Source organism: Prionailurus viverrinus, chromosome A3, assembly GCF_022837055.1.
Source record: "Prionailurus viverrinus isolate Anna chromosome A3, UM_Priviv_1.0, whole genome shotgun sequence".
Lineage (NCBI taxonomy): Eukaryota > Metazoa > Chordata > Mammalia > Carnivora > Felidae > Prionailurus > Prionailurus viverrinus.
The window spans coordinates 8777795-8805321 of record NC_062563.1 but is presented as its reverse complement, the minus strand read 5'-3'; the positions used below and the strand labels follow the sequence as shown (position 1 = coordinate 8805321).

At 45.5% G+C, this 27527-nt stretch overlaps 1 protein-coding gene and 2 long non-coding RNA genes across 6 annotated transcripts in view; 1 reads left to right on the top strand and 2 right to left on the bottom strand.

Annotated features, from left to right (window-relative positions):
- Nucleotides 1-14634, bottom strand: part of ZNF217 (zinc finger protein 217) — a 38756-nt gene extending 24122 nt beyond the window's left edge. The window contains exons 1-5 of one of the 4 annotated variants that reach the window (XM_047852060.1): nt 14529-14634; nt 13539-13751; nt 13038-13101; nt 8805-8856; nt 3935-4011 (exon numbers count right to left, since the gene is read on the bottom strand). The gene's annotated coding sequence lies outside the window, so the exon portion shown is untranslated. Of the gene's footprint in view, nt 1-80; nt 169-436; nt 658-3934; nt 4012-8804; nt 8857-13037; nt 13102-13538; nt 13752-14528 lie in introns of those variants that run through there. The other 3 variants (XM_047852059.1, XM_047852062.1, XM_047852061.1) reach the window with 3 other exon arrangements.
- Nucleotides 89-21034, top strand: LOC125161858 (uncharacterized). The gene is made up of 2 exons (XR_007150786.1): nt 89-157; nt 20590-21034. It is a non-coding gene; the product is annotated as an uncharacterized LOC125161858 (long non-coding RNA).
- Nucleotides 19548-26858, bottom strand: LOC125161857 (uncharacterized). Its single transcript, XR_007150785.1, has 3 exons — nt 26710-26858; nt 25553-25643; nt 19548-19932 (listed from the first exon to the last, which is right to left on the bottom strand). It is a non-coding gene; the product is annotated as an uncharacterized LOC125161857 (long non-coding RNA).
- Between the last annotated feature and the right edge of the window lie 669 nt (nt 26859-27527).

Genomic DNA, 27527 nt, shown 5'->3' with positions numbered 1-27527 from the left:
CGAGGGCGGCTCGGGGGGACTCCGGAGGGGGCGCGCGGCGCCCCTGGGCCCGGCGCGGGCGGGGGGCGCACCCCCTTTACCTGCGGCTCCGGCTCCTCGGCCATTTCCTCGCTCGGCGGCGGCCGGGACTGAACTGACACCACACGAGCGAGCCGAGGTTTGAATGAGGAGGGAGCAGGCGAGGAGGGGAGGGGGCGGGGAAGGCAGGAGGGAGGGGAGGCGACGGGGAGTTTCTCTCGGCCTTTTGTGCGGACACCTCCCGGCTTCCGCGCCCGCACCGGCCCCCCAAAAGAGACGGGGGGCCACTGGACGCGGGGCGAAACCATCTCCCCGGGCGCCTCGAGAAGCCGCGCCTGGAAGACCCACCCCCCCAACAAGGGAGAGCCCCCCCGCCCCCACCCCTCCCCCGCCCGGGGGATTTGGGGGCCGGGCTCACCTCGGGCGCGGGGCTAAGGTGAGCGGGGCGGGGGTGCGCACGGGGGGCAAAGGCGCGGGCGCCCCCTACTCGTCCGCGCGGGGACAGTGCAGGCGCGGGGGGTCCCTAGAGCCGCCGGGGCGCGGCGCGTCCGGCGCTGGGGGACTGTTGGGTCAGAAAGTGCTCTGGGAGCAGCTGTTGCGCCCTCCCTCGGCCCGGCCGCTCGGAGATGCCCCGCCTCCTGCCTTCACCGGCCGCGGCGGCCCCGCCCCTTAGCCCCGCCCCCGAGCCACGTGGTCCGCGCAGGCGCGCCCCTGCCCCGCCCACCGCCGCGGACTCCGCCTCCGGGACGCGAGCGAGCCGACGAGCGCGCGCACTCCCGTTCTCGCCTGAGATTCCCGCGCACGCGCGCGCCTTTCACCACCCCCACACACAGTTCCCCCCCCCCACCCCCCGCCCCTCCACACACACCGCCTCCCGCCATCCGGCTAAACGTGGCCCGCGCGCGCTCCGGCGGTTCCAGTGACAGGTACGCGGAGAGGGCCCCCCCCCCGCCCCCGGGGGCAGCGCGCAGGCGCAGATCCAGGCCTCAGCCTCGCCGCCTCCCCCTCCCTCGCAAGGTGTGCCCAGGCGAGGGAGGGGCGGGTAGTAGCACTCCGGGTCATCCCGAATTACCAGCAGAAGCCTCTGCGCCCATTTGAGCAGGCCAGAAAGTGAAGTGCACAAGCATATCTTCAGATTTTCGCCAAGTGTGAGCAAGGTCGCGGAGGTGACATGATTAAAATGGTTTAATGGGTATCTTCATAAAGCTATCCTGTAATTGTTGTTTTTCCAAAAGGGCTCGACTTGCGCCGCTATTATAACTTGAGATTTCTAAACTTGGCCTGGGTTCCAAGAATCCACTTGGCTTTGATAGAAACCCACGTGGAGGAAACCGAATTTAAACTGCGGGGGGGGGGGGGGGGGAACAAAACTAGCCTTGCCCCCTCCTTCCCAGAAACAACGTATTTAGAGCGTTTCCTACCCTTCCCTGCTCACAAAAGGAGAAAAAAGGTTACGATTCCGAAGGCCTGTGTTCCCTTATTTTAGGTTCGCCCCAGGAGGAACCACAGAAGCAACAATCACAACCACTAAGTTTTCTGCCCCAAAATGCAAACGAATTCAAATGTAAACAGAGCTAGGCAACTCACCGAAAACAAAACAGCAAAGTATTTTTTTTTTAATGGGATATGGGTGTATCCAAAATGGAAAAACTTAAAACCTATCAAGAAAGGCAATTAAAGGATATATTTAATAAATGGGGGGCTATATAAATGCTCTGCTGGTGAGCAATGGAGTTCTTAATAGAAAATGGAATTTTGAGAGACAGCTTCTTAGCAGAGGGGAAGAATTTGCCAAGTGTGATGTTTTGCTGTCATTTTATATATAACTACTAACCCCACATATGGTCTGGTTAGTCTTTTTTAAAAAGGAAGTGAACCAATTACTTACAATTAGCAGTGCCAGAAGTAAATTCTTCGGCCAGAACTCCTTTTTTTTTTTTCCACCCAAGTACACTGATGTTGATCATTTCTAGTACTAAGGTTCCTTTTCTCAGAGAAGACAAATACCTTCTTTTCAAATAGTTTTTAAACCCTTATAAGTAGTCACATCCTAAAACGCAATCCAAGGGCACTCTTCATAAACAAGAAACTTCATTTAACTTCTCCAAACAGCGGGCTTGGAGCATTGCTACAAAAACAAACTATGAGCAAGTGGAACCAGGTTGAGTCTCCACATTAAGTGTAGCCTTACTCTACATGTTAATGGATAACCTTTGAACTCTGAAACCTTGAATGCTGTAAACACAATAGCACTGATAGTTAAAATTCTAGTGTCAAAACTGAGCAAAAAGAAAAGTCCAAACTTTTCAGAAGGGATAGGGCAACAATCAAATGTTTTGACAAATAATGGTTCCACTAAGAACAATGAGGCTTCTGGCTCTCAGACCTTGTTGCTCCTAAATCATTTTCTGAGCAAAAAAAAAAAAAAAAAAAAAAAACGGTTGTGCTTTTTTCTCTGTGCCCTTACAAAGCTACCACTTTGTTAGCATAATAGCATCCTATGGTTTGTTAGTTACTGTTTCTCTCCTCCTCCCCCCACCCCACCCCCAAAAACCTTGTATATGTTGTAGCTTTTAAAATTAAAAGAGAATTGTCTTCACTGATCTATCGGCTCAGAGTTTTGTATGCCATCCTTATGTTTGAGCAAAGAATTACAAAGAACCCTGTTCCTGGAGATGTGCCAATAAAACTGGGAAATCATTGCAAAAATTCTGCCAGTGACTGAGTGCTGGGTTGCAAACACGTACTGTGTTTTTAAATGGACATGGAACGATCTGCATTTGCTGTAAGGGCATCTGTGAGACACAGTCTCCCCCTTTAAAACAGGAAGACTCACGCTTAAGATTTACTTGGAAAGCATGCATAGTCAAAACAATTAAAAGTGGAAACTCCAAAAGTAAAGGAGAACACTGGGAGCATTTGGTTTTGTAGTAAAAGCGGAAGAACTCATTATTATTCTATGAAATGAAAATGGAAAACCAAGCGTTGGTCTGCATAAACTTAGCTCCACCCACGAGTAATCCTGTTTTGCCATCACTCCTAGCTAGACTATCTCTCAAGGAGTCAGGTGCTGCGGAGAGGCAAGCAACACAAACAAAGAATAGGACCAGAAACGTCCCTTCCCATAGAAGCTGATGCTCTGCACATGTTACTTGGAGAAAGGTCGAAAAAGCCCCACTTCACCTCTCCTTAACGCGACAAACATCAGCTACACCTCGTTTTTCACAATTATCCAAACAGACCGGCCCTCCTCAAGATATATTTCCCAGTGTACGCTTAGAAAATTGCACCATTATCTCTGATTTAATCCTCTTGATAGGAGACCTCTTCATTTCCCTAACTTCTGGTTTTCTCTCCAGATGCTGCCTGCGACACAGCCTTCTCAGATCTAATAACAAAAACAAAAACCCTTCTAATTTGCTACATTTAACATTTATTGGAATCATCCTGGGAGACTTCGCCTTCATTAGAAGAACAATGCAATACGATCTTCCCATTTCACAAGTATTTATTTTCCTGTGGAACTATTACAGAAAAACAGTTTTGGAAACTGTACGTAAATCCTTGGAGCTGAAATGGAGCCAACATAGACACTCGACTTAAAAGAATGCAGTGTTCAGAGCAGGAAAACCTGAAAAACTGCAGTGAGGAGTCAGCAGGAAAAGAAAATGAAAAAGTTAAGGCGAACCTTGCCAGCTCCTGCTAAGTACAAAGGACATTTGAGAAGGAAACCAGGGCAGCCCTTTTAACACGACTGAATGCACTAAATTAAGGACGGATCACCCAACAACTCCAGGGAAAGCCACACAACTCTCCTTCCAGTAAGTTTCTTGATCCCACTCAAGTCCTCTCGAAATTTTAAGCCCTCTATAAAACATCGCAATAATAGATGATAAAAATAAATCGCAGAAATCACCTTTCAGAAGTGGAGGCAGCGTCTGGAGCCTGGAGACTTCTCTCGGAGTTTGCCAGCCCACCTGGCTCGGAACAATACTGCAAGAGATGAGATTACTGGTTTTTCCAAGCAAACCGAAAAGGGAGGGGCCAAGTATAAGGCTCAATTCAAATTGAGGTTTTGATGCAATCATGACTTGATTAAATTAATCGACCTTGATGATGTGCAAAGAGCACAGTTGATTTTTAACTGTATCTGTCCCATTCCCCCTCCGCTCTTCGGGCTCGACTTTTGTCTTCCGCCAATATCCCGGATGCTTTTCAAGGCTCACTTCACTCACAATGAAAATGTATAAACTTTTCTTTAAAAAATGACATGGGTCGGGGCACCTGGGTGGCTCAGTAGGTTAAGTGCCCAACTTGAGCTCAGGTCACGATCTCATGGGTTCGCGAGTTCGAGCCCCACATCGGGCTCTGGGCAGCGAGCCCGCTATGGATCCTCTGACCCCCTCTCTTTCTGCCCCTCCCCCACTTGTGCTTTCTCTCCCTCTCTCTCTCAAAAGTAAACCTAAAAATAAATAAACATAAAATATACACATATGGATTAATTACATGTGTCACATGACTTTCAGAGCACCCCTTGAAACCTTTCTGCACTCACCTGATATTCTAGATGGGAGCTCTGGCACAAGGGGAGGGGTTGGAGGAGGAAGGTGACTAACAAAGTTTATTGAAATTTGATGCCCATTCTCATCTCCATACATGGATCCGCCCACTTACTCAAGCCAAAACCCAGAAGTCCAACTCTATTCCATCTCCATCACCCTGCATGCCCCTTTAGTCCACTAATTTCTATGTTAATATAGCTCAACGTTGTCCACTTCCCTCCGCCTCTAACACAGCACCATCACCTCTCACCCTCTCCTCCAAATACATGGAGCGCGTAAGGCGTCTGCCAGCCTCTTCCTTTCTAAGTTTGCCTTAATACAAGCTCCACCCTAAGTCCAGGAGATCTTTCACAGGGTAAATCAGATCCCGTCACCGCCCTGCTTAATGGCTTCCTATGGCCTGGGGAGGGGAAAGGGGGGTGAAAGAACAAACTCCAAGAGCTGGCCTCCCCGACTCGGTACATCTGGCCCCTGCCTAACCTGCAGCTTCAAGTTTTGGAAGCCCTTCCGTGGGATTCTAAGCTTCAGCCCTGAGGCCTTCCCTCTGACCCAGAGCCTTCAGACCTGTGGCTCCCTTTGCCTGGCACCCCCTACCCTTTCTTTCAAGATGGTGGCTTCCGTGCCTGGGAGTGGGGAGGGGGTGGCTTCCCTCTGACAAGGTTTCGGGACCCCTTCTCCCCACGGGTCCTGTCTCGACTATTCCATTACACCTTCTGAGAGCTGCACTAGCCTTAGAATATGATTTAGTCTCTCTGGGCTGCAGTTTTCTTCTCCACCAAATGTGGTGATGATGAAGAGGTGGAAGAGCAGGAGGAAGGCCTTAAAAGTTCTCATCACAAGGAAAAGAACTGTAACTATACGGAGTGATGGATGTTAACTAATCATCTTGCAACGTATGCCTACATCAAATCATTATGTTGTACGCCTTAGGCTTATACGAGGTTATATGCCAATCATATCTCAATAAAACTGGAAAGGGAGTATATATACTTATTAATTATGTAAATACCTATTTTTCTATAAGACTCTGGAGAATCAAATGAGACACACTACAGAGCTGTGAACCCAGAGTTTTGCAGGGGCGAGTGGGGAGGCCCGGCATTGTTCTAGGCACAGGAGACAGAGCTTGAGGGAAGCAAAACAAAGCGTTTGTCCCTTTTTATTTATTTTTTTTAATGTTTATGTATTTTTTAGAGAGAGAAAGAGACCGAGCACAAGCGGGGGGAGGGGCAGAGAGAGAGGGAGGCACAGAATCCGAAGCAGGCTCCAGGCTCCCAGCTGTCAGCGCAGAGCCTGACTCGGGGCTGGAACTCACGAACCAGGAGGTCGTGACCGGAGTGAGCCAAAGTCAGAGGCTTAACTGACTGAGCCACCCAGGCGCCCCAGCGTTTGCCCCTTTTTAGAGGGAGACAGACAAACACATAGACAACAGATAGTATGTCTGCCTCATATATTGATAGAGCTGACCCCTTCCTCACCCTTGAAACACTTTTTCCCTTGCTTTGGAACCCCACGTTCTATCGATTTCCACCACCGCCCCCTCTGGTCCTCACTGGAGGCTCCTTCTCAGAACCCTTGGCTGGTTCCTTCGCCTCTCCCTGACCTCCAGCCTTGGAAGCACCCAAGGCCCATTGCTGGTGCCCTGTGGTCTCTTTTCCTGTTCATTCCCTAGACGATTCCATCCACAGCCCAATGGCCCAAAAGGCCATCTAGATGTTGAGGGCTCCCAAACATATATTTGTTATTTATTTTTGAGAGAATGAGATGGGGAGGGGCAGAGAGAGAGGAAGGGAGAACCCCAAGCAGGCTCTGCACGGTCAGCTCTCTCGGAGCTTGGACCCGTGAACCGCCAGCTCGGGACGGAGCCCAAACCAAGAGTCAGACGCTTAACCAACTCAGCCCCCCAGGTGCCCTTCCCCTCAACTCTGAAAACGTATTTCCAACTACCACTCCATCTCTGCGTAGATGTCTGCCCGCAGCAATGATCAGTAGATGCGCTCACAACAAACGCATACCAAAAGGAATAGTAAAACACGCAGCTTAGCTGCAGAGAGGTCCCGTGGGGAGGGAATTGAGATTTGGGTCTTGAGGCCAGTCCCTGGGATCTTGGCTCTCTTTCTTCATCTGCAAATGGGGATTCTAACCCCTTCCCTGCCTGCCTCATTGGATGGCTGGCTTGTCGGGGTCAAACCACAGGGGAGCTGGATGTCCAACAACACAGGGCAGCTCATCAACACTGAGTATCCCTCCACAAAGGGCTCTACTTTTTCGTGGGACTATTTTTTTTAATGTTTATTTCTGAGACAGAGCATGAGCAGGAGAGGGGCAGAGAGAGAGGGAGGGAGACCCAGAATCTGAAACAGGCTCCAGGCTCCGAGCTGTCAGCACAGAGCCCAACGCGGGGCTCGAACCCACAAACCGTGATATCATGGCCTGAGCCGAAGTCGGTTGCTCAACCGACTGAGCCACCCAGGCGCCCCACGTGGGACTGTCTTTGAGTATACCTGGGACTCTGGCCTCAGCGTCCCTGGCAGCACTTACAGGAGTCCTGAAACCCAAGCTTCCGCCCTTTGCTGAGAAGAGCATACGGGCTCCTTGTCCTGTTTTCTCCTCTTCCTTCCATCTCTCCCTCCTGGGTGAGTTAAGGGTCTAGTGGGCTATCTGTGTAGCTGGTTAGAGATTTCATTTTCTTTTGTTTTGTTTTTGTGAGTTTTGTTTTGTTTTGTTTTGTTTTGTTTTTTTGGTCTGAATCAGACTGTTAACGCCACTAAGGGCAGGGACCTGTCCAGACTCCCACCCAGCAATGCCTCCTGCATTTATTTCTCTGCCTTAGGATGGATGGATGGTGCGGACCAGAGCACCAAAGTTTCAAAGAGATCCTCTGCCAACAGCACAGCCAGCAGGCCGGGAGGCTAGCTGATAAGCGCTAACATTTATTGAATTCTTAATGTGTGCTTTTTCACTTAGTAACTCATTTAACCCCTCTAATGACCCTGTGAGGTAGGGTTTATATTTTTCCATTTATTGGACAAAGAACCCAGGCAGAGAGGGATTAAGCAGCTCTCCCAAGGCCCAGAGGCAATAAAACGGCAGCCTCCTTTCCTGTGTAGACATTGGCCAAGTCTTACCCCCACACCCTGCTGGTGCTTCCCCAGGACCTTGAACCAAGCCCAGCACATAGCAGATGCTCATTAAATACTGGACGGAAAAATAAGTAAATAAATAACTGCGTGCCAGGCACTTTACATCTATTATCATCACATCCTCCTAGTAACACAACGGCTACTTTTAGCCTTGCTTTAAATGCAGAGAGGTCAAATATGCATTCAACCCACAGAATGGGGCCAGCATTGTTTGCCACGGGCCTGGGACGCAACTACAAGGGAAGGGAGCTCTACGTGGACCGAGCTACCATTCCAGCAGAAGCGCAGACAATCACCTCTCTGTCACATCGATCTTTTCAGAAGTCACATTGATCTTTTCAGAAGTCAAATCTGATTACATCAGGGTCCTGCCTAAAACTCTCCATGTCTCTTAGAATAAAAACAAAATCCCTGATAATGTGGCAGGCGGGACTGGTGGGGGGACTTTATCCCACCAACACTGGGATGTGACTGGAAAGAAACGCAAGAAAAACTGACCCACTTAACTTCAAGTTAAGTGTTTCTTCCTTGAGAGAGTCTCTCCTGAAAGGTGGCACCTGGTGCAACAAAGAAGACGTAGCAAACTGGAGGACACCATTTACTTTCTCTCCCGTGTGGAGGGCACGCTCAGAGAATCAGAGCTGTCACCGATAAGCCTACCTGGCCACTGGACTAGCCAAATCTTCACCCCTTGAAGTTATCACTGCCTTTGCTTTAACAAGAGGAAACTGAGACTCAAGATGAGTAAGTAGCCCGCCTGAGGCCACCCAGCTGACAGTTGGTTCCCCAACCTTCCAGATGACACTGAGGCCAGCGGGCCATTTGAACCCTATGTCAAACCCCAGCTCTGTCACCAGCCGAAATCTCCTCTCTTCTAAAAATCTACACTGATGCACATTTCTCGACATCCTATTTCCTGAATGTTCACCAGTCAGCCATGAGTGAGTGTCTCTGGGGCAGGGTTGAAACATCCTCACCCAGCATTCCTCCCCACCCCCAATCCTGGAACAACAATATTTCACTTGGTTGCCCCGGGGCTAGCCCCTCCCACCTCAGTCCCTCCCTGGCATTCTTGATGTACCTGCTTACTCTTCCTCCAAGTCCTCCAAAGTCCCCAGTAGACTCCAGATCTCCTTTGAAGGTAGGGAAGAAAGGTCATGCAAATTCACGTCCCAAAGGCAATTAGCAGAGTGCTCTTCTGCACACAGCTGGGAGGCAATAAAGGTCTGTGAAATGAAAAATGTCCTAGGGACGCCTGGATGGCTCAGTAGGTTGAGGTTGAGTGTCTGACTCTTGATTTTGGCTCAGGTCGTGATCCCTGGGTTGTGGGATCGAGCCCCACATCAGGCTCTAAGCTCAGCAAGGAGCCTGGTTAAGATTCTGTCTCTCTCCCTCTGCCCCTCTTCCCCACTTGAACTGTGTCTCTCTCTCTAAAGTAATGGAAGGAAGGAAGGAAGGAAGGAAGGAAGGAAGGAAGGAAGGAAAAGAAAAAATGTCCCAGAAAGAAAGAAGGAAAGAAAGAAAGAAAGAAAGAAAGAAAAGAAAGAAAAGAGAAAATGTCCTAGAAAGAAAGAAAGAAAGAAAAGAAAAGAAAAAAAGAGAAAATGTCCTAGAATGGATCTCAACTTTCCATGCCTTCCTTTACATGGCCCCTCACAGCTAATCAGTTACTCGGTTTTACAGATCCTATCATCCAAGTAGCTCTCAAGTGCACCCTCTCCTTTCATATTCTTACCATCCTGTCTTTTCCTTCTGATCTGCATAATAATTTCATAACCGGGTCTCGAGTACCTGTCTTCTTCTCAGCCTAGTAAATTTTTCCTCAATACCACAAATAACCATCCTTCTGCTGCCCTGTACAAAATTCTCCAATTTACCCAAATAAGTCCTAGTTCCCTCTCTTAGGATGCAAAACTACACCATGGCCCCAGCCAACCTTCCAGCCAGATTCATTCCATAAATATTTATTGACCACTCCTTTGTCCCAGGCACTGGCTAGGTAGTAATTAAAGAGTGAGGTACAAAACAAATTGGATTGCTGTCCTCATGGAGTTTATATTTTCATAGGAGAAACAGACATTAAACAAATTAAAACAAACAAAAAATATATATATTAGCATATAATTATAGTAACTACCCTGAAGAGATCATCACTCAGGGGCTCAAAGAAGCATACATAAGGATATTCATTGCAGCCTTGTTTATAATCGTGACAAATAAGAAACAACCTACAAGTTCATCAAGAGAAAAATGACCACATAGACTATGATATACCCAAATTTAAGAATATAGACAGCAGTTAGAAAGAATGAAATAGTGCTACATATGCCCATGTGCTAAATCACCAAGACATGATGGAGTAAATAAATAAATGAAGCCACAAAAGGTATGCCATTCTTTGGTTTAAACACACACAATAGTATATTCTCTAAAGGAAATGCATACATATATATATATATATATATATATATATATATATATAACATATGCATGTGTACGTTTGTATATTATATATAATATATACACGTGTTTATACTACACAGGGATCAGAAATATATAGGCTGATCATTTCACATTACGTACAAATATCGAATCATTGTATTGTACAACTGAAGCTAAGAGGTTATATGCCAATCATGTCTCAATATAAGAAAGAAATGTACATGCAAATGCATGAATAAAAGCTGGTTAATTCTCAAATACGGGCAACGATCCAGGACCCTTTACTGGCAGCTAAATATTTTAATCTTTTAACATGTAAAACACACTCATATTTGGCCCAGATAAGTAAAACTTAGCTGCCTATTAGCATACAATTCCAAACTACATTAAATACTCTGAGAAATTAAAAATGGAGAATAAAATACTTAGTATTTTCATACACTGCTTTTTTTTCCCACGTACTGCTTTTTAATGAACTATTCTCTACTTACCCTTCTCCTTGCTCTGTGCCCATTACCTGTCCCACCTTCATTTTGAATCTCCCCAAACCCACATGCCACATATGTCCAAAAATCAGTAGTCATCCTACCCATCCCCCATGGTCCTCTCCACATGCCACCATGCTCTTTGTTCGGTCACTCTCTTTGTTCAGTGCCTCCTTTATGACATTTGCTGGGTTATGCCCAGCCCCGGATGTTGTCTGAATGGACTACAGGCTCCTCAACGGGAAGGCCGGTTTCCTCCAAATCACAGCACCCAGGAAAGTATCCCAATATTCAGCTGTTCAATTGAAGTAAATATGCTCCCTGGTTCTTCCATTCACTCATTCACTTACTGTCTCACTCAACAAATAGTAAGACCAGCTGGGTACCAGGCACTGTTTTAGGTGCTGGGAATACAGCAGGAAAGCAAACCCGCCAAAATGCCGATCCTCACGGAGTTAACACTTAATGTCGTAGTGAATTAAATGATCAGCGCTATGGGGCAGCTGGCTGGCTCAGTCAGTGGAGCACAGGACTCTTGATTTTGGGGTTGTGCTTTCAAGCCCCACACTGGGTATAGAGATTACTTAAAAATAAAATCTCAGGGCTCCTGGGTGGCTCAGTCGGTTAAGCATCTGACTCTTGATTTCAGCTCAGGTCATGATCTCATGATCTGTGGGATCGAGCCCCACATCGGGCTTTGCACCAACGGTAGTACAGAGCCTGCTTGGGGTTCTCTCTCTCTCTCTCTCTCTCTCTACTTCTCTCTGCACCCGCCTCCCTCAAAATAAATAAATAAACTTTAAAATTTTTTTAGTAAAATCTTTAGAAAAGAATTAAAGAATTAAAGGATTCGTGTTATGGAGACAGGGGGCGGGGAAAGGGGCCAGAGAGTCGAGGGAGCCGGTGAGGGTAATGTTCAACAGGCTAGTCCTGGAAGACTTCTCAGGTGGAGACATTTGAGTAAAGATCAGAAGGGGTGACAGTGGGAGCCACGTAGAGCCTCTCTCTGGGGAGAGAGCACTCCCAGCCGAGGGATCAGCATGCAAAGACCTTGAAGCGTTATGCCCCGTGGTTCAAGGAACAGCAAGGAAGCCGGCGTGATGTTGTGGCTGGCATGGAGCACTAAGAGGACACAAGTCATAAAATGAGGGTGGACGAGATCCACACCATTTGGGGCATTGTGAGGACAGGACGTTACTCTGGATGAACCTGAGCGCCGGTGAATAGTATGAACAGAGGAATAATGATCTGGCGGAGGTATTAAGAGTGTTATTAAACAAACTGATAAACCAAGAGTCCTCCTTTGCTGCAATCACTCAGATATTTACGCGTGTCCATATTTTCAGTACAACAGCACAACAACGATGATAATGGTAACAGTAAGAAGAGGTAAGACAAAGTGTAACAAAAAGGGAAAAATAAAACAATTTATTGAGCCCCTGCTATGTGCCAGAGTCTTAACTCCACACCTGATCTACCCGATCATAGTGTTTTCTCGTTCTCCTGATAACCTGTAGACTTAAATTCATCTGGCAGATGAGGAGACCATAGCCATTCGAGGTTAACTCACTTTCTGCCTTACTAACTTCTTTAACTTGCTTGAGATTCTACAACAAGAATGAAGTAGAATTCTAGCCCGAACAAATTCCAAAGCCCATGCTGACTCATGCCATTCTGTTCTGTACTAAGCGGTTGACTTTGGCCTCAAGAGACTAGAGAATAATAATAGTGACCATTGATTAAGTACTTCTTATGGGCCAAGTACATTATTTGCACCATTTCTGGATACCCAGGCAGAATCGGTACCCTCGTCACCCAGATTAGAAGCCACACCTCCGAGTGGTGAGACAGGTAGTGAGTTCTAGGGCTGAGCTCTTGAAACGGGTTTCCAGGTTCAAACCAAGACCCTGGGCTACCCAGCTACTGCCTTTGCCGTCTCACTGGAGCTCCCTCCCCACCTCCACCCCTGGCCTTTTACAGACAGAGGTAAGAGTAATCACTGACAGGTGTATTTGGAGGAATAAATAAGGCCTCACTACTAAAATGCTTTGGGGGGAATTTGGCACATAGCGAGCGTTCAATTAGGACAGGCTAGTGTCACAAAGACCACTGCCCACGGCCACACAGGAACTCGCCCGCACTCAGAACCAGGTCCGTTCTCAACCACTGCACGGCCCTGCCAGGGTACTCATTCTGGGCGGGAGAAGAGAAGCAAGAGTGTTTCTATGACGTGAGACAGTCAGAGCTGGCCCCGAGTCTGTCCACTCCAGAACCTGAGCAGCTCTTGACCACCAGAACGACTCCTCAGTGTAGACAAAGCAAGTGGAAGTCTTTGAAGAAAGATACCTCAATCCGAGTGATCCTCGCGGAAGCCGGGAGATACCTACCTGCCTTTCAGGGTTCTTTGGACACCTTCTCCAAACTGGAGGTCAAGCGAGACCGGAGAGGCACCTAAAGAAGAGGGTCAGAGGTGAGTGGCTCCAGGGAAGCGTGCCAGGTGGCTGAGCCCCTGTCTCCCCACCACAGCTCTCCAGCCACACCCTCAAACAGGATGCCGGGGTTTGGGGAAAATACTGGAGAGGAGATTAAGGTTAGAGCCACGCCCCTGGTAGGTATAGAGTGACCAAGAAATCAGGAGTCTACACTGAAGATTAGCCATCTGCCTTGGTCCTCCGTAGTGCGGTGGACCCACAGCCAGCTACCCCACTATTTCACTCGCAGCCAATGGGCTTCTTCGGCCCAGCGGCTCCCAAAAACGAACATGCAGATTTTCTCAGAAACCGGAACTGAATCAAACACGGTCCTCAGAGCCAGCGTAGACCCAAACCCTGGCTCCCAGCTCAGCTGCTGGGAAACCTCAGCCTCCTGACTCGACTTGCCTGCCTCACCTGTACAATGGGAAGAACATCGCCGCCCGCTGCACGGGGCCCGCTCTGGAAGGTTACAGGAGCTAATCACAACCAAACCTTAAAACGGTGCCTGGCACACGGCCATCAGCTCAGTAAACATCAGCCAAAATGACCTTAGTCATTATTGTCTCCGAATGTCTCCGTTCTAAAACAGCCCGTCCGCTTAACGAATCCCTTTGGCTTCTTTGACAACTTAAAAAAAAAAAAAAAAAAACTGTGGTTAGCACATTTTGTTGACGTATTTTTACAAATACCAAGCCTGCCCATCCTCTTAAAAATATTTTAAGAGATTATATTTTGTCCGCACTCGCTTTGAGGAACTGCTTCGGAGCCACTGAGTGGGCCAAAAACAGCAAGAAAGCAAAGGAGGATAATAAAACCTCTTTCCTGAACTTTTTCCAGAAAAACAAACAACAAAAAAAAAAGAATTTCAAGATTCAGATTCTGGGCTTTCAAGGACCATCTTGCTAAGTATTTTCTTATCAAGTTCCTTCTTGTTTTCTCCCCTCCCCCCCCCCATAAACACGACAGTAATGAGATAGTTTCTTCTTTCTCCCTGCCTCCAAAAAAAAAAAAAAATCTGTCCCATAAATTTCTCCCAAACCCACGCAACCGAATTTTCTACAAGGATTTGTAAGAAACTGAGAATGCTCTGAACAGAAACGAACCGCTCCTGAAGCAGTTCTCATTGGAAGTCAACAAATAAGCACAACGTGTCCCCAAGGAAACAAAGTAGAATTTGGACGATAAAATGGCTCTGCCCCTAATCCCCGGTTCCCCCGTGCTGCAAGGCTGCACTGGCAGGAAACACATATGCCATCAGAAGTCTCTGCTAGTTTCCACCAGTATTTCTGCATCAGCCCGCTCAGCCGTACGGACCCAAGTAAGACACCCAGCTTTTAAAAAAGAAAAAAAAAAAGAAAAAAGAAAAAGAAAAAAATTGGTAAAGGAAAAGAAGAGCACGCTGACCTGATCATTTCTACCTTCCTCGGGGTGGGTAGACAGAGACCAGAAGAAATGCGGGCGCCCCTCCCCCGCCAGAACCGGGCTTCCCGTCTGGGTGGAAACTATCTCATTACCACATTTTCAACAAGTAGACCCGGTTTCCTCGTGTAATCAGAGTTAGTCTGTGGTTGTTTGGCAGGCTGTGCATGCCATGTTTTTAGAGCTATAGAAAATGTGTATTTATTTATTTTGTGATGGCTGCGACCATATGACAAACAGAAGCCAGCCGTAGCCAGTGATTTATAAGAGCTCGGGGAGGCAGTGCCTTTAAGCATTTTAATAGAGGCGCTCTCATCCTTTGTAAGTGGAAGTGTAAATTGGTACAGTCCTTTTGTAAACAACTCCGCGAGGCAAGTCAAGGGCCTGACAAATGTTCATACATTTGGGTGCAGCAAGAACACTCCTGGAATCAGTCCTAAGGAAATAGTCCTAATAGAGGACAAGGGGGCTGCGAACAAAGATGTTCATGGCAACGAGATTTACTAGAAGGGGAAGGAAAATACACACATACTCCCTCCCCGTATATGGGGAAACACGCGAATAAAGAAAGGGTTCGTCTTCCAAGTTATCCTGGCTCTTGCCCACGGCCATTTCAAAATTTAAAAGCTGCGAAAATATGCCACCGGGAAATAGTTATAATAGCAAGTGGAAAAATCAGGACGCAAGAATCACATTTTTAATAAAATAGAAGTCTTCTTATTAGTAAGCAAAAAAGGGAGAGACAGGTATATGTAAAATTGTTTCAATTGGTTTTCTTATCAGGGACGTTTTAGTATGGACTGGGTATTATGTGATACCAGAAACTTACAGTTAATTCACTAACTGTGATAAAGACATAGTAGGTTATTTGGAAAAAATGCACATATTTTTTAGAGATATACACCGAAACATACAGGAGGAGAATGACGTGTTAGAATTTATAATCCTTAAGCAAATTTTTAAAACAGGAGAGTCGAAGCAATGTGCTTAAAATTGGAAAACGGGTGAGGGCTATGGGGGGGGTGGGGTTCATTTTACTATCCTCTCTACCTTTACGTGCATTGCAAAATTTTTATTAACAATTTTTAAGGAGGGGAACTCAGTCTGTTGAACATCTGACTTCAGCTCAGGTCATGATCTCACGGTTCGTGGGTTCGAGCCCTTCCTCGGGCTCTGTGCTGACAGCTCAGAGCCTGGAGTCTGCTTCAGATTCTGTGTGTCCCTCTCTGTCTCTCCTCCCCTCACACTCTGTCTCTCTCTCTCTCTCTCTCTCTCTCTCAAAATAAATATGTCAGCATTAAAAAAAATGTCTTTAAAAAAAATGTAAGGGGTTGTTTTTTGATAACAGAATATGTAGGACCTTTTCTTCTTACCTCCAATTTTTCTGATGATTTTTCTATAAAAACAGGAAGAGTTGGCAGTCCCACAGAGACGTTTTTATTGCTGTGTAATAGTGGTGAATCCCCAGAATGCTGTGGTATGCCTGTGTACCTTCACTGAACTCATAAATGGCCCAAGTCCTCTGTCTGGGGTAGCACCCTGCCATCTAAGACCATGCTGTAAATGTGATCGGCTGATAAAAAGCCCATCTGCCACGGACCATTTTAAAGGTTAGGGACCATCTAAACACACACACACACACACACACACACACACACACACACCACTTCTTGCCTCTTCAGTGCTAAGTGGGAACAGACTGGTTTTACTTCCAAAGTTTCATGCAATAATCATGTAAGCATCAAACAGCACGGAGTTCAACATGCCACCAAGCTGACTCAGAAGGAAGGTTCCACATTCCTTAATTAGCAGCATCAGAAAAGTAGCACTTCCTGCACTGGAGTTTCCCATTTCATCCAGCTACTCATGGGCTCAACCCACCCCACAGGTTCTCACAGAGGAGTGCCATGAAGTCTGGAAACAGAGACAGTGTTCTTTAATTTATCTTAATAATTCCCTTTGTTCCTCTTTATTCTGCTTTGTTTTACTCGTCACACTCTTCATCCTCTTGTATGCTGATTTTTGCAGATTGAAAGTGGCCGTGATAGCATCATGTATGTCATTTGTCTCCAGACTTCACGGACACGTTGGAGATACTGAGATCACAGTTGGGAACAGAATACGTGAACACTTCACCGACTTGAAGATACAGTCCTCTTGGTTATTAATAGCCAAAAAGATTCAAAGTACTGGACCAGAAGCTTCTTTTTTAGTACCAATTACTTAAATTAAGTTTCTGATTTGTATTAAAGTTCTCTGGCACAACTCAGGCAGGACGCAAGTGCATGAGGAAGATTTCCAAACAAGATTACACGGTTTTCCAATGTGATACATCTGATCATCTTTGAAACGGCAGGGGCAACACAATTGCAACCTTAATTGAAATGTCAAATTCTCATTGGATTTAACCACTGTAACAATTATTTACTGTGAACTTCAGAGGTTTTGGAGAAATGTACAATAGCCCTAAGCAGGTGACTGACAGATTTGACAGATGCTTAAAAAAAAATACTCTTTGGGAAAAAAAAAAAAAAAACCTCTTTGGAAAACATTATTTTTGCCCTTTGAGGGACCCTAAAAATCCATTCTATGATGCATTATTCCATTTTCCCCTTGCAGTCTTCCCTTCCTCAATCTATGTCTTTTCAAAGAATTCTTCTCCTCTTTGACCACCAGGTTGATAGATTTATATTTGCTTTTTAATTAAGTACCTTAACTGTAAGAGAGTAGATAAGAAAAGCTCATAGTCTAACACCCCGGGAGAGAGCAAATGTTTGCCTCAGTGGCAAACCCACGTTCTCAGGGGTCTAAGAGCAAAGAAGTTCCACTTGGGGATTTTATTTCTTCTGAAAACATCTTCTGGTATTTGAGAATGTCTGATGCTATTTAGTGGGGCAGACCAACCCCTGATTAGATCTTTTAAGAACAAAAGCCTTTCCTTCTGACCCCAGAGAGTAATGAATTCCTTGTAACACTACATGGTAATTATGATGAAAAGTGTATTTTAAAATCAATGTACTTTAAATAACAATTACGTCAAGTTGAATCCAGAACCAAATTAAATCGACTTTGGCCTTTTGGTGTTCTTGGGTCATGTAAGAGCTGGGTTTGACTTTATCCCTGACTCAGTTTCCCTACTCCCTCCTTATATCACAAGACACTTTGTAAGGGGCATAAAAAGTGCCCCATGACTATGATATTGTCTTCTTGGAGACCTAAAGATGTCATATATTTTTTTTCTTGAAAATAAAGTTTATAGGGGCGTTTGGCTGGCTCAGTTGGAAAAACACATGACTCTTGATCTCAGGGTTGTGAGTCTGAGATACACCCGTATTGGGTGTAGAAATTACTTAAAAACAAAATCTTAAAAAAAAAGAGAGAGAGAGAAAATAAAGTTTATACAAGCAATACATTGTAAGACCTGACCCTGAACCCAAGAAGCTGAGTCTTTTTTCAAAGAAGTTGAGATTGAAACACAATTGTTTTTATTAATATTTGGGGGATAGTCTTCACATGTAAGTGAGAATTTTGCTCATAAAAAATGATATCCGAATTCACTCTAAAAAGTGTTGTCTCCTTCCATTTCTGTACATTAGCCAATAATTTCTGCCCTCTTCTTCACTTTTCCAAATTATGAAAGATTTTTATGGCTTTCTTCATTTTCCAAGTATGCTGCAAAACACTGTAAATATCAGAGAAACACTGGAATCTTAACACTGGAATCATTCAAAATTTCTGCTTGGAATCCGGGGCACCCGCCATTGACAGCATAGTCTATTGTATTCTGTTTACATAGAATCCAGATGAATGGTACCCACCTGGAGCTGTTCAATGGACTGAAAATAATCTTAGCAAACGTGTAATGGTTTGGGTACAGCCACTGCTACGTCATCATCTAGCTGGGGCCACTGCTGCTGCCACTGTCTGTTAGATAGGACCTTCAAACCCTGCTGGCCTTCTTGATATTTCTTTGCCTATCAGTGGATCATTAGTTGGAGCATTTCCTTAGTCATAGAGCCTGGCCGTTCGTTGGGATGTTCTCAGTAGGAACTACAGTTGAAGATAACAGAATGGTTATTTAGGCGTGAATGGGGGGGGGGACACCTCTTTCTTCTCAGGGGCTCAAGATCGTTTCGTTATTTTCTGATTCTTGAACTTTTAGTTCTTCTTAAGAACAGAGATCTGATTTTTTTTTTAAAGCTTTCCGATGACATTTGAATGTTTAAGTCTTTTGAAAATATTTACATTTTCCAAGCAGCTAGCAACACTCTCTGTCTTCTATAGTTCTTAAGATTAGGGAAAATAAGAGAAAGCTAGAGAGTTGGCAAGCGAGTGTATCATAACCTGGCAAAGAAATTCCTGAGCAAAACTATATGGGTTTGAGCTTATTGGAACATTCGAAAGCAATTAAAATGCTTCCCCCCCCCCACCCCAGACTTATTTTTGTCCTTTTTTCACTTTAAGCACACAGAGGCGTACAGCTGAAAAATAATATGACAAGCATGAATGAGTCATCAGGCAGATCAAGCCAAGAAGCTACTGTCAGGGGTCTTTATGGAATATATTGGATGGAATGTCTATCATCCACGCTTCGGCTTATTGGAGGGGTCAAGACCAGCCCTTTAAGAAAAACTGATCAGCTTCCCAATATTCAAATTCCTACTTATTGACCTGACACAGAATATCCTGCCTCAAAAATACCATCTTCCAAACCGTGGGGTTAGACACTAAAAAGAGGCCTATGATTCAACTATATATAAAGTGTGTGTTGAACACATGTAAACAGAAGATAGTAGAAACCACAGGAGATGAATCAGAATTATTCAAGATAACTCCACAACGAGCTCAAAGAATATCATTAGGCCTACGGACCTGCCTTATTTTAAATACAAGCGCTCTCAAACTTGACAATACCTCTTAGGAAAAATTACAGGGTGTATACTCCAGTATGCAGTCGACAAGTCCGTAAAAATGCCACTTTATTTTTATGATTGGAAGCCTTACTGTTCATGGTAGAAAATTTGAAAACCGCAGAAAATACCCCGAAAGCTAACACCAAACACTCAGAAACAGCCACGGTTCCTACGTTGCTGGGTTTCCCTGCACCTTTACTCATTTGTTTGTTTGTTTATTTATTTTCCCTGCACCTTTTAAAAAAGACACAGTATTTGGTGTCTTTGTCCAAATTTGGCTGCTTTGTCCTCATCTGATGGTTCACAGTGACGGTTTTTCTCAGGTGTTAAATAATGTCAGATTCTCCAGTCACGTCTTGTTTTCTTTCTCTTTTAAAATCTACAAAATATGAATGCTGTACAGACCCCCAACCGGCTCACCCATCCGCCTTCCACATACAACACCTTCTGGTCAGGGAGGGTGGTGCAGAATATCTCTGAAAAGTGAAACAGAAAAAAAAAAAAAAAAAAGTTCCACTCACAGTTGAATTCAAACCCTAACAGGTAAAGACTTTCATACCAGGAAACTCGTCCCCCCCCCCGCCTCCTTTATCTTAAAATATTTCAGAGCAAATTATCTGGGAATAAAGACCACAAAAGGGGTATTCACGTTGTAAAGGTAAACCAAATTGAGAGGGTAATTGTCTCCTTAAAAAAAAAAAAAAATCTTAGCTCTGGTCTTGGTGACTTGGAGGGAGGGCCCTGGGTGGCTGGAGAACCACAGTGGGAGGGGTACCGAGTTTCTCTGTGTACCCTTTGTGCTTCCTGAATTTGATATCAGAAGAGGGCATTCACTTCTTTTAAAAATACAGACGTAGATTTTTTAAGTACATATGTCTGACTTAAGGGATCAAGCTCATTAAAGAAAAAACATAACCACCTCTGTCTCCCGAGGTTCCTCACCTCCTCCTCCCACCTTCCACTTTAGAATCAAAAGGCACTAAAAACAGGACACCTGCTCCATTTTGACCATGAGTACATTGTCAGAGAGGCCTTGAAGGTGCCTTCCCAAGTGGATTACCTGACCACGTAAAAGAGAGACAGGTAATTTATGAAAGGAATCTTCGTGACATTTGTACTTTGTCTATTTCCAGCCTGTTTCAGCTTTCTCGCGACCCACCCGACCTCGAGGATGGTGAGTGGGCTCCTGGGAGTGAAACCGATGTCCGATTTGTCGATTTGTCGCAGTCCAGAGCGAGATGCTACGGTGAGCTCCACGTGAGGGCTTCCTCCACGCCTTCCCACTCTGTCGTGTGGGATTAATTCAGACATTTTCTGAAGTATTTACTTAGACGCACTCTCCTTCTGAGTCAGTATGGACTTCGTTCATCCCATTTCCTTGAAATATGTCCACCTTCATGGGTGAACACAGGAGCGAGCTTTCTTCCAGAGCACACGTGGATAGTATGTATTTACAGAGACGTCAAACAAACAGACAGACATACAAAGAACAAAACATGTAATATTTGAGCTTCCCTCCCAAAGGGAGGACAGGTGCTTCTCTGGCTTGTAGTAAACGTTGCAAGATTGGTAATTTGATACATAGCGTGAGAATCCACGAGAATCCACTGCCGGGCGTCTCTCTTTTTTGTCTTTCTTTCTCTCTTCTCATCAGACTGTGTGTCTGGCTTGGAGAACCAGCCAGGGACCCAGGTAGTGGTGAGCCCAACAACCTGCCACACCAGACTCAAGTGACAAAAAGTCTGATTGCGCAATATTCTCAGCAGGTTGGCTTTCCACGTTCTAGAAAACGTTTTTAATGGGTTTGCGCTCCTTTCACACTAAGCACTTTGGGCTTGAACTGTCGTGCCTTGTCATGAAGTTGTGTTTTGAACTGTGGTCAAAGTCGGAATTTTTCTTTTCCTCCTCTTTTGTTTTTTTTTTTTACCCCCCCCCCTTTAAAAACAAGATAAGCCCCGTATGCAAATAGAGTCCACAGCGACCACCACCGTCCTGGTTCTCAGCTTTATTTCTCCTGCTGCAGAGCCTGCCTTCACCCATTATGCGCTATTTGCATACCTTTAACATTAGAAACATTTATTCCAGGAATGAGTCATTGGAGGCATCTTCTGGGTTTACAGCTCGGAAGCTGGATTCAGGAGCATTAATGCCAGAAGAATGGATGTCTTCCGTATTAAAAACCTCGGGATTGTTTGTGCGTAGAGAGAGACACAAAGAGAGAGAGTTTCTGTTCTGTTTTTGTTTGTTTAATTTGAAGAGCGAACTGTGCTCAAATACATTAAAGATAATGCTCGAGATATATTTAGGTACATGCTTCACACCCTAAAGCAACATTCGGTATGAATGAGAATGTCTCATTCTGCGGAGAGAGAAATGGCAGACTATATACCCTTCCTGAGCTGGCTATAACCAGCCTCTCAAACAAGAGCGAGGGCTGAGTACCTTGAGCATTTTCTTCCCCCAGCTCTACTGCGATATAATGGACACACGACATTGTGTAAGTTGAAGGTGCCCAACCTGTTGATCGGATACATTCGATTTTGACAGATGTCTTTTAATGGAAAAAAAAAAAAAAAAAGGAAAGAGAAAGACAACCCCAATGCTTTTCTCAGAGAGAACAGGAAGCCTGAAGGAGGAAGTATGTGACAGTTTATTTTTCAACAAGCACACAGTGTCAAGGGAATGAAATCCCTCTGGAAGCTGTGAAAAAATGGAGGCTGGAAGGTGGTGGTGTTCAGGTAGCACAAAAGGGCTTCTCAATATTTAGAACCTTTTTTTCAAAGCTAAGTTATTAATGAAATCCAAGATTGCACTTTTCCAAAAGGAAACACTGAGTCATTCATGAAATGATCTAAGATTTCGAAACTTGCTTACACCGTTTTTTTTTTTTTTTTCTCCTCCTTTCCTACCTGTGCCAAAAGCAGGCTCAGAAAAGCCAACCAGTAACTTGTGGCCTAAATCCAGGGAGCCGGCCAAATTAGCCGAAGAATGGAGTAATTTAACAAAGACTCCCGAGGCCCCAGAGGGTTCCTGTCTCACCCCATTGGCGGGCCAGAAAGGGCCTGCCAGCCTCCCTGGGTCCAGAGCCGAGGGGCCTCTGTCCCCGCCTCCCTCCGAGGGAGCCCGTGATTAACCAGTTCTGGCACAGCGGTTATTTGGCCATACCCCTGGCCTGCCTCCAAGTTTCGTGTGGAACAACAAATGGGCGTGGGCCCCCAGATAGGCAGGCCCGTGTTCCAAGGAGGCAGTGAACACTCACGGCCAAGAGCCCTGCACGATGCGGCCAGAGCTGGGGTACAGCCGAGAATGCGTTCGGGGAAGGAATGCCAGCCTCTCGGTCCGTTTATCGAGGGGGGTCTCCACTTAGGCCATTAAATAGTGTCCAAAGACTGTCAACACGCATGTGGGTCAGGAATAAAGTGTGAGTCAGGTCGTTCTGACCCCCTCCTCTCTCTCTTGCTGCGGAAGAGGGTTTCCAGTACTTGATTATTTTATTTTATTTTATTTGTTTTGTTTTGTTTTGTTTCATTTCATTTCATTTATTTTAGGAGAGAGAGAGCACAAGGGGGAAGAGGGGCAGAGAAACAATCCCAAACAGACACCACGCTCAGCACAGAGCCCTTTGCAGGGCTCGATCCCACGACCCTGGGATTATGACCTGGGCAGAAATCTAGAGTCAGACGCTCAACCGACGGAGCCACCCCAGTGCCCCGCAGGTACTTATTTTTAAAAGCATGACTTTAGGGGCGCCGGGGTGGCTCCGTCGGTTGAGCGTCTGACTCTTGGCTCAGGTCGTGATGTCACGGTTCATGAGTCCAAGCCCCATGGTGGGTTCTGCACTGACAGCATGGATTCGACTTGGGATTTTCTCTCTGTCTCTCTCTGTCTCTGTCTCTCTCTCTCTCTCCCTCTCTCAAAAATAAATAAACATTGAAAAAAATAAGTAAATAAAAACACGACTCTAGATAAGAGTACTTTATGAATGACACCACCAAACTTTCTGAATAGGCACAGGGGAAAACTCCCGTTTTCATCTTTACAAACACCCAGAAGTCCATGTAGATAAATCATGTAGACAAGGAAACAGTGCTTTGGTCCAAACAATACAGGAAACGCCTGGAATGGCGCCTCCTTAACACAACGCCCTATGTTTGCCTTGTACTATTCAAAGGATTTTACAGATACATTATCTTCAGACGACTCTGCGAGGTAGAAGGGGGAAGCGCACTTGCCCATTTTACAGATTCGGAAACCAAGGCCCAGAGAGGCCGTGGCCTTTCTAAGGTCACAAACTCAGTCAACTGCAGAGCCCAAACTTCCGTCCAGGACTCCTGACAAGGAGGCCCCGTCCTCCCCCTCCTCGCCCCGTCCCTTGTAACCAGGCTCCGAACGTTCCCTTCCGTGTGATGTTCCCGGCTGTATGTCCGGGCTCTGTAGGCTCCCGGGGGTCTGTTGCTTTTGCCCCGCAGCCTGTGTTTCCAATTCTTAGGATTCCCAGGAATATTCAAACTCTTACTTCTGCCCCCTACTTTGAAGATTCTGGTCCTTTTTCACACCAGGGGATGTACCTATTTGACCAGGAAGTGGTCTAGGCTCTGGAGTTCGTGTAGAATGACTTCCTCTTTTTCTCCCTGAATTTATTATGGTATTAATTTTATCCCAACACCTAAAAACAAAAAAATCCCAGACTCCGCACTGCGTACGAGGGACTTTTCAAAACAAAAAACTCTCCTCCACTAAGATGTTACTAACAATCACCAGGGATTTTAAATTTCCTGTGTGTGTGTGTGTGTGTGTGTGTGTGTGTGTGTGTGTGTGTGAGACTCTTTCACACTTTTTTTTTTTTACAAAGATTTTTTTTTTTCCTGGTCATTTAGGAAGCAGCATATTTTTAAAAACTATCTTATTGTTTTTGTGTCGCTCACATGGGGTAGTTCATGGGCGGTTATCACTCACACCAGAAGGAAAAATATTGCAGACCTTCATGACAAACCATTACACTGACATAGGTCTGGCTTATTTAGAATATGCCCAGTAAGCACTGGTTAAAAATTGATGATTCGGGGCAGTCTTTCTCCAGTGATTTTTGTAAAATACCTAGGAGACCTTGAACATTCTGTTACACTTTTACAATCACGGAGAGGAGGACGGAAGGTGGTGTTCGCGAGGGATATTGCTTTATTACTCAGCTAAAAGTCCCTTTGGCTCTAAAAGTCCCTCCTCCCGGCAGCTGCAGGCTGGGAGAAGTCAGCATTTTCTCTCTCCCTAACTGGTGCTTTTACCATGCAGAAGAGACTCCATTTTCAAAATCTGTGAAAGAAAATTTTGTGCTTTTAGCGAATGACTTTCCCCCTAGTGGGCAGAGACCGCCCCCCCCCCCCCCCCCCGCCCCTTCTTTGCGAAGCAAGAGCCACTGGGTGAGAGCAATCTGTCACCAGCTCACGTGGCTGTGATGGAAAGCCCTTTTACATGCTGGTCACCATGTCTCAGGCACTGTTGTGTGCTTTTATCTTTTTTTAATTAAAAAAAATTAAGTTTATTTATTTATTTTGAGAGAGACAGACGGTGTGAGCAGAGGAGGGACAGAGAGAGAGGGAGACAGAGAATCCCAAGCAGGCTCCCCACTGCCAGCGCAGAGCCCGACACGGGGCTTGAACTCACGAACCAGGAGATCATGACCTGAGCCGAAGTCAGAAGCTTCGCTGACTGAGCCACCTCGGGGGCCCTTTCTTGCACATTTTTAAATATACAAGGAATATTTTTATTTATTTAGTTTAGTTTTAGATTTTATTGTTAAGTAATCTCTACACCCAATTTGCCCAACATGGGGCTTGAACTCATGACCCGAAGATCAAGAGACAAACACTTCACCAACGGAGCCGGCCGGGTGCCCCAGAAATACTTCCTAATCTTTAAACACGGAAAGTGGTAAATGTGTCATCTTTTAGGAAGCAGGTTTGGATGCCAATAAACTAAACCACGAGTCGAAAAAGTATCATTTTTCTTGGATAATTCAGACTTTTTCAGTGCCCTCATTCTGTACTGAATAACCATCCATGATGAAATAGAAAGAACATTAAGTCAAATGGTACCTACGTGGACTCTACGCCTTTCCCTGGAAACTTCTTTCCTGGGGCCAAATTCCTAATATCGGTTCTGTTCTCATGGTTATCTCTTCTTCCTCCTCCTAAACAGAAAGTGCGAAAATAAAGGACTCGGTTTTTAAACACACACACACACACACACACACACACACACACATTTTTAAATGCAGCACACACGATGCATATTACAGTGCAGTTTTAAAAAGAGAAAGAAAAACTGTGTCTGCAACATAAGAGAAGTATGCAGCACTCACACGGGTCATTAAGACTTGCCTTTATTATCATGTTGCTAACCACTAAGGGACACGTGCAATGCTGTGACAAGCATAATTTAATGAAGCTTTCCATTCGGTGTTGTTTGAAAAGACCTGAAGGCTCTCATCGTAAAGTAAACCCAGTGCACATCCCACAAGAAAAAGTGGAAATGATTTCACCGAACGAAGGAACACGGCGAGCTTTTTCCTTCTTATCGAGCAAAATGGATTTACGCCGATGAGCCAGACCCCGTGAGCGCCAAATGCTGCCCCGGTGCCTTCACAGCGAAGTCGCCTCCCCCCCACCACACACAGGAACACAGGATGTTTACTCTTCACCCAAACCTTAACCAAAGGAAAATACAGCAAACGAGTCATCTGTGTAAAATCCATGGGCTTCTTACGTCTTTGGCATTCCAGATCTTGGATTCAAATAAATAAAAATATTTACGAACCGATTCATCTGTAATCTGAGTGAAATCATGACCGTGTGCAATATATGAAAATCGTACCCCCCTGGACAGCCATTCAACAGCATACTTCGATTGCAGACCTACTCTGCTGGGCAGTATTTTAGGGGAAGGCAGTCTATTGAGTCCTTTAAGACTCACAGTCCTTGGGGGCTCCTGGGCAGCTCAGTCACCTAAACATCCAACTTCCGCTCAGGTCATGAGCTCAAGGGTTCGTGAGTTCCAGCCCCACATCGGGCTTACTGCTGTCAGCACAGAGCCCGCTTCGGATCCTCTGTCTCCCTCTCTCTCTGCCCCTCACCCCCCTCCCCCAGCTTGCGAGCATGCTCTCTCTCTCTCTCTCTCTCTCTCTCAAAAATAATAATGATGATAATAAATAACTACACATAAAAAAAAGACTCACGGGTCCTTGAAACCATACTTACTTTCTTACAGCCATGACAAAATGGAAGTCTTGCAAACTGTGGCCCGGCACCTTCCCTTTGTTTTTGTTTTTCTTCTTCACTGAAAATGTATCGCGCGCCTACGGGGTGCCAGAATCCGGGTTGGTGCAGAAATGCAAACTTGCACGCGCAAAAAGGTCCTGGCCAGAGGCAAAGTTCTATTTAGCCGGGTCGACAGATGTTAAACAGGCGAACTCTAGTGGAACCCAACCATTTGTAATCATTTGGATTACTAACAGCTTGATTAAGGATGCATATTGGCCAGGCCCTCCCTGGGAGACTAGGGGTCACTCGCATTCTGAGTGTTATCCCAGGGGAGTTAGATGCAGGAGTCCTGAGCCGCACCCTGCAGGAAGTCTTTAACTACAGTCGGAATAAGTGATCAGAAAAATTACACGGCACTGTGGCGGTCGGCTTCTCCCCGAGGAATAAGGGTCAGTACTTGGGCCCTGTGATACTTTTCAGGGCCCACAAAAATTGTTTTATTTTAATTTCTCCCAAAGCCAGAAGAAAAATGAATCTGACAATACTGAATATATAATAATGGTCCAGCCGGGGTTATATGCATCTTGAGGCCAATGCCATGGCAAAATAGAATTTTTAATATCCTTTTTTTTGGAGGAAGGGATTCACAAAGGCTAAATAATACTGTGGGTCCCTAACTGCTATGGTTTAGCCCTGGTGCTATGGGAATATATACACAAGGGATCTGATCCTGGAGGTGCCGGGGGGTGTATCTTTCAGTAAAATGGAAAAATCCTTGATGTGCTGATTCGATGACTTTTACCTTGCTTCTCTCA